Below are 10,973 nucleotides of genomic sequence, written 5' to 3' on the forward strand. Positions count from 1 at the left end.
GAGAGAGAGAGAGAGGAGGGGAGGAGCAGGAAGCTTCAACTCCCATATGTGCCTTGACTGGGCAAGCCCAGGGTTTTGAACCCGCGACCTCAGTATTTCAGGTCGACGCTTTTATCCACTGCGCCACCACAGGTCAGGCAGAAAACATTGGTTTTATACTCCACCAACAGCAAAAAGAGTTATCTCTGATTAGGGTAATAATAACTTTTATATTGACTAACACATAAACATCATGGATGACATGTCTTATGTCAAACTGACTATAGCTGTTGAAGATGTATCTATTGAATAATTTCACACAGAACACCATAGAGGTTACAATGAACATAGTTAATTCAGTATTGGTTTCCTTCTCTTTTGGTAGAGGATAACCACCAAGGCAATAGATTTGTAGAGTCTCCAAAGGGGCAAAATGAAGGTCAGAAAAGAGAGACGGTGGCTGTGAAATACAAATTTTACTACCTCGTTGCTTGACCTTTTCTGTGCCTTAGGAACAAGTCAGGCAAAGAGTTTCTGGACCTAGCAGTGGGTTTAAGAGTCCATTGGCAACTCTGAAATAGGGAATCAGTAAGAGACAGCCCTTCTTTAAATTCCCATTGTTTTCTGATGGTCTGGTTCATGTTAAATCGCCCAACACAGATTTAGTTACTACTGCCTCATTTGGAAATCTCATTGACTTGAATAAGTTCATATACCTGTGATGTAATTAACCTAAGATTGACTCCTTTTCTCCTTCTCAGGGCATTTTTACTTGTGGTAACTCGTCAAGCTGAATCATAATATAAGGAAAATGAGTTTAAGGTGTAGATATGGTACAGCTACTATTCTTTAAAAATATAAACTAGTATCTAAGCTAGTTAGATATAAATTGTGTTGTCGTGACACTGGCATAACAACCAGATGTGGACGTTTCAACCTCCTATGTATTAAAGTACCAACATTTATGAGTGACTTGATTTTCACCAGCAAGTTCAAGCCCTCTCGGCCTCCGCAAACTCTGACTTACTTTTTCCTTTAACTTAGCAAGATTCTTGGCCTCTGTTTGAGTTCCTAGATCTGTACTGCAGTGTGAAAGCTGTCTCTAATCAATTAACTGGTAAAACCATATGGTTCACACTGTTGATTTCCCTTGTCTCAGGCACTAGAGTCCTATACTGTTTGCTGTCCAATATCTGAAACTTTTATTTCTTATGTGTCTCTTTTTGTTCTTGTTTAAGGTAATGGATGTGTGTAAAATCTGGTCTCCATTCATCTCAATTGGAAGAGAAAGTTTTAATTTGAAAATGTAAAGTGTACTTTAAACAAATAATCACGACCTCAGAAATTTTTTAAATACTTATTTTTCAAATGTAACTAAAAGCTAATTTCTGCTTTTAAAATTCTAAAAAATTATAAATGTGTGAAGGATTTTTAAAGATTTACTGTACTTTGAAACCCTGACAACTGTTGATTCTCACCAAGATGTACTTGTCATCCCTTGGCATTTTTTTCCTATGTTTCCTCAATTCTGTCTTGTAGATCTCTTATCTTTATTATATGCAGCTTAAGTGTCTGTTTGTAGCCGATAGCTTATTGGTTGCTTGCATAACTGTACTAGCCAATGGGGTGAAGTTGCCACGGCTGAACGCAAATTGAGCGGGTCAGGGGGAAGGTGAACATTTGTTTGCATTGGCAATCATCTGCTTTTGAAACAATTTAAGGCTGAACGCAAATTGAGCGTGCCAGGGGGAAGGTGAACATTTGTTTGCATTGGCAATCATCTGTTTTACATAAAAACTATGTATTAACATAATTTCTTTTAAGAATGCCTCCTAGAAAATACAGCACTGAAGAGGAGAGAAAAGGAGCTAAAGCTGCACAAAAACGGCTTTCTCGACAAAAAGAAACCACTGAGCAGAGAAAGACAAGGCTTGCTTCAGTCACAGAGCAAATGCGTCTTTCTCGGCAAAATGAGACTGATGAGCATAGAGAAACAAGGCTTGCCTCAGATGCAAGACAAAAAATCCTGTCTCAACAAAATGAGTCCCTTGAACAAAGGCAAGAGAGAAATGCAAAAAAAAAATGACAGAGTAATGCTGACCGAAACGCAAAAAGGATTAAAACAGTTTCAAACAGAGAAACTTCCAAGAATTGATTTGGCTCCATCTCAAACAGGGTTGCCGTTTCAATTGAGACGTAGACAATTTCCTGTAAAACTTGCTTTTGCTATGACCATCAATAAGTCTCAGGGCGAAATGCTTAATCGTGTTGGCATTTTTTTTACCTGAGCCTGCATTTGGACACGGTCAACTTTATGTTGCCTGTTCAAAAGTTCGTGAAAGAACGGACGTAAAATTAAAAATAATTGATGGTCCTCTGCAAGGCAAGCTTTAAAATGATGAAATGATCTACACAAGAAATGTTGTGTACAAAGAGATCTTTGACATGTGAATTAACATTTTATTATTTAAATCACCTTTATTTATTGAGCTAGTGGTGGCTCTTAAGAAATGTACCGCCAGTGGTTTCCTTCATTGCACTCTACTTTAAGCAATTAAGCAAGTAGAAGGGGGAAACCCCATGGGGCACTAAGCAAAGGGGCATCCTCGCTGCCTGCCCTGGGTAATTCAGTTTGAATTAGCAGACACCTTTGCACAAATCATTTTAATTACAATTTATAATATCTAGAACAGTGGTCATTTCGTATGACTGCCAGGCTTTCTAGTACTCATATATCTCTAGAATAAAGTAAATTCTTCCTATCTGATCTTTCTGGCTCCATTTTTCACCTCATTTCAGAGGTTTTGCCCATCAATATCAAATAGATTGTTCTTTATTTACCACTATCTTTATCATACTATCTTTCTCAAAAATAAAAGATATCGGCCCTGGCCGGTTGGCTCAGTGGTAGAGCGTCGGCCTGGCGTATGGGGGACCGAGGTTCGATTCCCGGCCAGGGCACATAGGAGAAGCACCCATTTGCTTCTCCACCCCCACCCCTCCTTCCTCTCTGTCTCTCTCTTCCCCTCCCGCTGCCAAGGCTCCATTGGAGCAAAGATGGCCCGGGCGCTGGGGATGGCTCCTTGGCCTCTGCCCCAGGTGCTGGAGTGGCTCTGGTCTCGGCAGAAATTCCCCAGAGGGGCAGAGCATCGCCCCCTGGTGGGCAGAGCGTCGCCCCTGGTGGGCGTGCCAGGTGGATCCCGGTCGGGCGCATGCGGGAGTCTGTCTGACTGTCTCTCCCCATTTCCAGCTTCAGAAAAAAAAAATAAATAAATAAAATAAAATAAAATAAAAGATATCTTTCTAATGCTTACATAATTACCTGAAAACTTTCAAAATTTGAACTATCTTATAAATTATATCATTAACAAATATATATATATATTTTTTTGTGTGTGTGTGTATTTTTCCAAAGTTGGAAACGGGGAGGCAGTCAGACAGATTCCCACATGCGCCCGACCGGGATCCACACGGCATGCCCACCAGGGGGCGATGCTCTGCCCATCTTGGGGCGTCGCTCTGCTGCAATCAGAGCCATTCTAGCACCTGAGGCAGAGGCCACAGAGCCATCCTCAGCGCCCAGGGAAACTTTGTTCCAATGGAGCCTTGGCTGCAGGAGGGGAAGAGAAAGACAGAGAGGAAGGAGAGGGGGAGGGTTGGAGAAGCAGATGGGCACTTCTCCTGTGTGCCCTGGCTGGGAATTGAACCCAGGACTCCCGCACGCCAAACCGACGCTCTACCACTGAGCCAACCAGTCAGGGCCAACAAATATTTTTTTAACAGAATTAAATGCTTCCTAAATTTAAGGACCCTAACTTATTTCCTCTGATAATGTGAATCACAGACTCAATGTTATTAAACTAAGATTTGTTTAGCTCCTGTTTTATTTCATTTTTAAATTTGTCAGTATTTGAATGCTGCTTTAGGAAATAATTCTCCACAATTATGATTTTATATTTCTTAAATGTTCACTATTTGCCAAGTGCTATATTACACATACAAATACATAAATAGATGATATATAAAACAGGGTTATATAATATACTTGTTAAGCTCTTTATATATAAAATAGTGTTTAATTTTAATTCAACCCTATAAAAGTAGATCTTATACTTAAATTTCTTGTATAGTTGAGGAAATAGAAAACTACAAAGATACACAGTGAGTGTATAACAGATCTGAGATGCATACGTGGTCTGTGTGATTTCAGAATTATTATCTTAACCACTATACACGTAAATGGACAGTTTTTATATACATAGACATATAATCATACACATAGCAATATAAAAGATTCAATTTTTATTTATTTATAAAATATTGAAATAAATTATAATTTAAGGAAAAAATATAAATAGGAAAAGAGCGATCTATAATGATAGAAAGTAAAAGTCACAATGACTAATAGTCATGCAACTTTATATATCATTGTGTCTCTTATATATCACCCTAAATTAGTTTTTAAACAAATTTGTTTAAATACTATTTGAATAAATATCATTGATATAAATATTAAAATATAACAAAAGATAAAGAAAACATTTTTAAAAGCACAAAAGAAATATGAAAATGTATCAATGTCATCTTCAATTCCTGAATGGTCAAGTAAATAAAAATTATTAAGTATAAGGTATAACTAAATACTCTCTCATTAATAAGATTTATATAGATATGTATTGACTACAGTCTATAGAAATTACATGGCCTTTCCAAGCATCATTATAATAGGGAATTTTTTTGATTGCTTAATTTTGTACAAGTAAAACCTCAGTAAATTAAAAAGAAGATATAGAAGAAAAGTGCTACAAATAAAAACTTACAAAATTATATTTATATTTAAAACATATACCTCTTCTTCAAAAATTTTTCATAGAGAAACAAAAAGCTTTATATATATATATGTATATCTTTTTTTTTTTTTTTTTTTTTTTACAGAGACAGAGAGTGAGTCAGAGAAGGATAGACAGGGACAGACAGACAGGAACGGAGAGAGGAGAAGCATCAATCATTAGTTTTTTATTGCTCATTGCAACACCTTAGTTGTTCACTGATTGCTTTCTCATATGTGCCTTGACCACGGGCCCTCAGCAGACCGAGTAACCCCTTGCTCGAGCCAGTGACCTTGGGTCCAAGCTGGTGAGCTTTTGCTCAAACCAAATGAGCACGCGCTCAAACTGGTGACCTCAGGGTCTCGAACCTGGGTCCTTGGCATCCCAGTCCGACACTCTATCCACTGTGCCACCGCCTGGTCAGGTGAATTAAATTTTTTTATAAAATAAATACAAAATAATGACAAGCAAATAAGGGGTCCAATACAAAAGATTAAAAAATAAATTGTAAATGAAAAGTATGAAAGATATAAATGCAACAAATTAATAAAGCTAAAACTTAAGTTGTTGTCTTAGCAAAAAAAATGAATGTCAGGATTGCAAAGCGTAAGAAGAGCATGACCAAACACGTTGCACTGAGCTGAAATAGGAAATGACTTCCCTATAACACAAGGGTCGGGAACCTTTTTGGCTGAGAGAGCCATGAACACCACATATATATATTTTAAATGTAATTCTGTGAGAGCCATACAATATGTTTAACACTAAATACAAGTAAATGTGTGCATTTTATGTAAGACCAACACTTTTAAAGTACAATAAGTCTCTGAATTCTTTTTAATAACGTTGTTATGCTGTTGCTAACCAATGATGAATAAAGTACTTCTTACCCTTAATGTGACTTCTGGTGCTGCATGGTTTTGCTGATGGCTTTGTAGTCTGGTTGATACGTGGTGAGGTTAAGCTTCATTCAGGTGTTGAAACTTCCATTTGTTAAACGTGATCGTAGGTTGGTCTTAACGTTCTTTAGATGTGAGAAAGACTGCTCACATGCATACATAGAGCCAAACATCATCAGTACAGCAATACTCACACGCTGCAGTGTGTGGTATGTGGCGGGAAGCACATTCCAAGTTTTGACAATCAGCTATTCTGCAGGTTGAAGTTTTTCATTTCTCCCCACTTGTGTTTGCTCGCCAACTCTGCTTGCTGTCATGCAAATCTTTCCAAATCTTCATTCAGTGACTTGATTTATTCACCCACATGTCTGAGGCCATCAGGTCAGCAGCTTGTAGCTCAAAATCTCTGATGAAGACACCGGGGATGTAACTCAGGTCGGCGCTGTCCACTGCACACTCGTGTGGATGGGTGATGAACTTAAAAAGACTAGTGCACTTATGAAATTCTCCAAAGTGCACTTTGAATGACTGCAGAAGATTAGGTGTGAAGCCCGCTAGCTGCTAGAGATCAAGATGTTGAGCAGGGTCACTTGCTCTGCATGCATCTTTAAACTCTCCCAGTTTTTCAAAGTGTAGTAAATGACCTGTTTCAATGTCGGTGATGAAGAGTTCCAGCTTGTGTTCAAATGCAAACACTGCTTGTTGAAGGGATAAGACTATTTCCAATGCCTTGCATTTTCACATTGAGCTGGTTCAGATGTTCAGTCATGTCCACGAGATAGTAGAACTTCAGGAGCCACTCAGTGTTAGCTAACTCAGGATGCTCGATGTTTTTCATTTCAAGAAAAGTCCAGATTTCGCTCAGACAAGCCACGAAACGGCTGGGCACCTTCCCTCTTGACAACCAACGTGCATTGCTGTGCAGAAGCAGAACAGGATAATTATTCCCAACTTCATCCAGCAGTGGTTTTTTTTTTGGGGGGGGGGTTTGTGTGTTTTTTTTTTTTTTTGTATTTTTCTGAAGTTAGAAACAGGGGAGGCAGTCAGACAGACTTCCGCATGCGCCCAACCGGGATCCACAAGCATGCCCACCAGGGGGTGATGCTCTGCCCATCTGGGGCACCGCTCTGTTGCAACCAGAGCCATTCTAGCACCTGAGGCAGAGGCCATAGAGCCATCCTCAGTGCCAGGGCCAACTTTGTTCTAATGGAGCCTTGGCTGCAGGAGGGGAAGAAACAGGGAGGAAGGAGAAGGGGACGGGTGGAGAAGGAGATGGGCGCTTCTCCGGTGTGCCCTGGCCGGGGAATTAAACCCAGTACTCCTGCATGCCAGGCCGATGCTCTACCACTGAGCCAACCGGCCAGGGCCTTCCAGGAGTGTTTTAAACTGGCGATCATTTAAAGCTCAGGCTACAATAAAGTTGACCACCTGAATGACCAGCAACATCACCTCACCAAGCTGCTCGCCACACATCTGAGCACAAAGTGCCTCCTGATGTAGGTTGCAGTGAAAACTTAGGATGGGTCTCTTTTCATGTTCACGAAGAAGCGCTACGAATCCTCTGTTTTTCCCCACCATGCATGGAGCACCATCAGTACACACTGAAATAAGTTTATCCATCGGTAGATATTTTTCTTTAGCAAACTCAGTGAAAAACTTGAATAAATCCTGCCCTCTTGTTGTATCTTTCATAGGCAAAACAGCAAGACTTTCCTCACGTAGTGTGTCACCGATAGCATACCTTGCAATCACGCTGAACTGGGATAAATGGCTTACGTCTGTTGAATAATCCAAAGTGAGAGAAAATAATGGTACTGCATTTATTTCCTTCACTTGTGTTGCCTCAATTTGATTTGCCATCAGAGGCATGTCTTTGATTCGTTTGATTATATCTTGTCTTTATCCGAAAAGTCGTCAAAAAGTTCACTGGCAACATCAAGCATGAATGTTTTGGCATACTCCCCACCTGTGAATGGCCTTCTGTTTCTCACAATTGCTAAAGCACCAGCAAAGCTAGCCAAATTCCAGTCACTTTGTTGGGTCCAAACACGGAGTTGCTGTTGACTAACTTGTACTCTGCACAGTAGCTTTTGACGTGCTTTCTTCCTGCTGTCCCCCACTGGATATTTCGATGCAAATGTAGTATGGCGTGTGTCGAAGTGCCACTTTATATTTGACCATTTCATTGATGCAATTTTATCATTGCATATTAGACACACTGCAGAACCTGCTCTCTCCACAGAGGTGAATTCCTCTGTCCATTCCTGCTGAAAAGTACGATACTCCTCATCTTTTTTTCTTTTAGCCGTATTCTTCGTCAAAAGGGTTTCTGCAATTAGCTAGCTGACTACTTGATTAAAAGAAGGGAAGTTTACTTCCTGACCTCACAACGACCCGTGTACATTACGCATTATTCAGTAAAAATTTGGTGTTGTCCCGGACGACAGCTGTGATTGGCTCCAGCCACCCGCAACCATAAACATGAGCGGTAGGCAATGAATGGATTGTAATACATGAGAATGTTTTATATTTTTAACATTATTTTTTTATTAAAGATTTGTCTGTGAGCCAGATGCAGACATCAAAAGAGCCACATCTGGCTTGTGAGCCATAGGTTCCCTACCCCTGCTCTAACAGTATAAAGAAAATTTTGGATGAGATATTTTAAAAAATGGCTTAGTACAATGCTTAACTTGAAAAGACAAACCCTAGAAACCTTAAACATAGTATAAAGCAATAACAGAGAGAGAAAGTGAAACTGAAGTCCAAGCCCATTAAGTATTCAAGTAGATAAACCTATTAGAAGAGGCTTGAACTGGCTTCTAAGGCAAACAGGAAGATTGAAGTGTAACAAAGTATTGACAAAGAAAATTTTAACACCTGTCCCTCTGAAACTGATAGTCAAAGCATAGTTACTGACAGTTAATATTAAAAGATGTTTTTTAAAGATGTGAACAAAATATTAAGAGTTTAGAGAATAATTAGGAAATGTACATCCATTTATTTGCCAAAGTTCATCAGGTTCTGGGCTTCAATGTATTTTCAACAATTGCCAAAATTTTACAACATTCCATAATTACTCCGCTAGGAAATGAAAAAATAATTACTGTATGTATAGTACAAATGAACAAATAATAATAATAATAAATATCTGGTCATTTATAAAAGCACAATTCTAGGTAAGTAGGAGTCAAAGAAGAAATCATAGTAAACAGTACTTATTATCAAATATTAATTCAAAAATTACAGCTAAACTCCCATGTAACAAAACTTGGGTAATGAAATTAAAAGTTTTTAGAAGAAAATGTATAGTCTTAAAATGCATATATTACAAAACAAGAAAAACTAACAATTAATGAGTTAATTTTCCATCCCCAAATTTAGAAAAATAATAACAGGGAAAATCCTAGAAATAGAGCAAAGAAAATAATAAAACTAAGATCAAATATCAATTAATATAAGAAACAAAGATGCAAACTGATAATCTAATAAATCCCAAAATTTTATTTTTTGGAAAAATAAAATGGGAAAATATATCAAAAGATTGACGGAAGAGAGGGAGAAAAGAGGAGAAAAGGAGAGGAGAGAGAGTGTGTGTGTTGTGCTGCTCAACCAGCTCTTTTTGGAGTAGAGGTAGCCCACAATTAGTGAGAGTTCTGATTTTCATAACGTAAATATCCCCACTATTGCCGATTTTAATCTACCTACGTGGTGTTACTGCATGCAAACTGAGAAGAGATACAGAGTGGTTCTGGGCAGTCAGTACAGGCCAACTTCAACACATCCCTGGGGAGAAAGCACATATAAATAATATTAGAACTGAAAAATAAGACCAAGTACAGTAAAGATTTAAAACATTGTACAAAAATGATCCTGAATAATTCTGTCAACATAAGAACAAACTTGGAAAAAGTGGACAAAGTCTTATTGAACTATAATTCACCAAAGAGCCTCAAAAGAAAACTATTGATAAACTAGAACTAGGTCATTAAGATAGTGAAATTAATAGTTTAAAATGTACCCACTCCTTAAGAAACAAACAAACAAACAAAAACCAACTTGGCCCATCAGATTTTTTAATCTTTTTAATTTACTTTTAATTTATTGGGGTGATATGGTTCTATAAATGAGTTTACAAATACTTGAAGTAGTGGTTCTTCAAGTCTGGCCGGCAGAACAAAAAACATCAGCGTCACCTGGGAACTTGTTAGAATGCAAATTCTCAAGCTCCACTTCACACTTCCTAACAGAAATCCTGCATGTGAGGCTAATTAATCTGTGTAGTTATGCATACTGCAGTTTACATGAAGTTTGAGAATTAGTGTTTCAATGAAAAGATCAACCAAAAAGTAAACCAACTTTTTTAGAGGATAGAAAAAGAAGTTCCCCACTAGTGATCTCATTTTATGAGGTCGGAACAGCCATCAATGCAGAATTAGATATAAACACGATAAAAAAAGAAAATTTTAAGTTGATATCACATGGGATAAAATCCTCTAAACAACACATTAACAAATGGAATCCACAAAGTGCTTGTTTGTGTTTGTCTCTGTCCGTGTGTCATTACTAAGTTGGAAAATATCTTAGGAACCAAAAGATGTGTTTATATCAGATAATCTGTTACTATATTTGCCACATTAACAATTAAAGGGGAAAAGCCATGTGATGATTTGTATAAGTACTGAAAGTATTTTTGATAAGTTTAAGTACTCATTCATAATAATAGTAGTTATTCTCATATTACATATTATTATAATGAATATAATTGAATGTTATATATAATATGTAGTTATACATAAGACAACTGTATATACTATACATAAATACATATAATAATATATTATTACTATATTATATAAATAATAAATGATTACATACAATAAATTATTTTAATATAATTATTATAAAATAACTCTTAGTAAACTAGAAATAAAAATTTTAACCTGATAAAAATTATTTATTAAAAGCCATAAATAAATATAATATTGTTAGGAAAATTATAACTATTTCCTTTTAAATTAGGAACAAGAGAAAGATATTTGCTATTACCACTTCTGCTCAGCATTGTGTTGGAGGTCTTGGTCTGTGCAGTATAGTAATAAAAGTAATAAAAGGATATGGATTAAAAGCAAAGGAATAAAGTTCATTCTTAGGAATAATACCATAAATACAAAAATCAAGACTTTTATAGACAAAGTTAAACAAGATTGCTCCATATGAGATCACTATAAAAAAGCAATAGTATTTCTCTGCAATAACAATGCAT

Source organism: Saccopteryx bilineata, chromosome 12, assembly GCF_036850765.1.
Source record: "Saccopteryx bilineata isolate mSacBil1 chromosome 12, mSacBil1_pri_phased_curated, whole genome shotgun sequence".
NCBI classification, from domain to species: domain Eukaryota; kingdom Metazoa; phylum Chordata; class Mammalia; order Chiroptera; family Emballonuridae; genus Saccopteryx; species Saccopteryx bilineata.